At 39.3% G+C, this 1,834-nt stretch overlaps 1 protein-coding gene across 1 annotated transcript in view; it reads right to left on the reverse strand.

Annotated features, from left to right (window-relative positions):
• The window catches only part of LOC107565492 (high choriolytic enzyme 2-like), a 9,117-nt gene that overhangs the window by 5,195 nt on the left and 2,088 nt on the right, over window positions 1-1,834 (reverse strand). The window lies entirely within an intron of this gene.

Below are 1,834 nucleotides of genomic sequence, written 5' to 3' on the forward strand. Positions count from 1 at the left end.
GACTCCAAACTCAGCCCAGCTCTTCATACTGGTCTGACCGAGTGTGCTATATCTTTTCTAACTGATCGGATTTACGGTTTTCATAAAAATTAAGATTAAAAATCATAAAAATCCCATAGATTTGCATTGAAAAGTCTCTGCTCATCTGAACATTCCGTCAAAATCCAACTGTCAAAATTAAAATCTAAACACACTGAAGCCCATTAGACACAATCAAACTTCCTTTCTATGTACTATTTCTATCTATCTATCATCTGACTATTTCTATCTATCTATCTTCATAGCAACACTCTAGCACCTATCCAAACCAACCTAGCAACCACCCCGGGGTACCCTAGCAACCGCATAGCAACACCTTAGCAACCACCCCGGGTACCCTAACAACCTGCATAGCAACACCCTAGTAACCACCCCGAGTACCTTAGCAACCGCATAGCAACACCTTAGCAACTGCCCTGAGTACCCTAGCAACCATCCAGGGTACCCTAGCAACTGCATAGCAACACCCTAGCAACCATCCCGTGTACCCTAGCAACCGCATAGCAACACCTTAGCAATCTTTCCATCTGAATATTTCTATCTATCTATCTATCTATCTATCTATCTATGTTCCGGCTTTCTCAAGCCAACTTAAAGTTTGTCTTGACGAACTTTTTTATCTAGTTAAGTTGGCTTGAGAAAGCCAACTTACTGAAATCCGTCTTAAACTTATTATTATTCTTCTTTTTCTGAGACTAAAATTTCTGTCTGCTACTCCTCGTAGAGCTTTAACTCTACAGACTCCAAACTCAGCCCAGCTCTTCATACTGATCTGACCGAGTGTGCTATATCTTTTCTAACTGATCGGACTTACGGTTTTCATAAAAATTAAGATTATAAATCAGAAAAATCCCATAGACTTACATTGAAAAGTCTCTGCTCATCTGAACATTCCGTCAAACTCCAACTGTCAAAATTCAAATCTAAACACACTGAAGCCCATTGGACTCAATCAGACTTGCCTTCTATGTACTATTTCTAACCCATTCAAACTCATCTATCTATCTATCTTCATAGCAACATTCTAGCAACTATCCAAACCAATTTTTCTGAGACTAAAATTTCTGTCTGCTACTCCTCGTAGAGCTTTAACTCTACAGACTCCAAACTCAGCCCAGCTCTTCATACTGATCTGACCGAGTGTGCTATATCTTTTCTAACTGATCGGACTTACGGTTTTCATAAAAATTAAGATTATAAATCAGAAAAATCCCATAGACTTACATTGAAAAGTCTCTGCTCATCTGAACATTCCGTCAAACTCCAACTGTCAAAATTCAAATCTAAACACACTGAAGCCCATTGGACTCAGTCAGACTTGCCTTCTATGTACTATTTCTAACCCATTCAAACTCATCTATCTAATATTTCTCTATCTATTTATCTCTATCTATCTATCTCTCTATCTATCATCTGACTATTTCTATCTTTCTATCATCTGACTATTTATATCTATCTATCTATCTGTCTATCATCTAACTATTTCTATCTATCTATCTATCTATCATCTGACTATTTCTATCTATCTATCCATCCATCTATCTATCTATCTATCTATCTATCTATCTATCTGTCTGTCTGTCTGTCTTCATAGCAACACTCTAGCAACTATCCAAGCCAACCTAGTAACCACCCCGGGTAACCTAGCAACTGCATTGCAACACCTTAGCAACTGCCCCGGGTACCCTAGCAACCGCATAGCAACACCTTAGAAACCACAGCGGGAACCCTAGCAACCACATAGCAACACCATAGCAACCACCCCGGGTACCCTAGCAACCACATAGCAACACCC

The sequence above is a fragment of the Sinocyclocheilus grahami genome, unplaced genomic scaffold (assembly GCF_001515645.1).
Source record: "Sinocyclocheilus grahami isolate Dianchi unplaced genomic scaffold, SAMN03320097.WGS_v1.1 scaffold1005.1, whole genome shotgun sequence".
Lineage (NCBI taxonomy): Eukaryota > Metazoa > Chordata > Actinopteri > Cypriniformes > Cyprinidae > Sinocyclocheilus > Sinocyclocheilus grahami.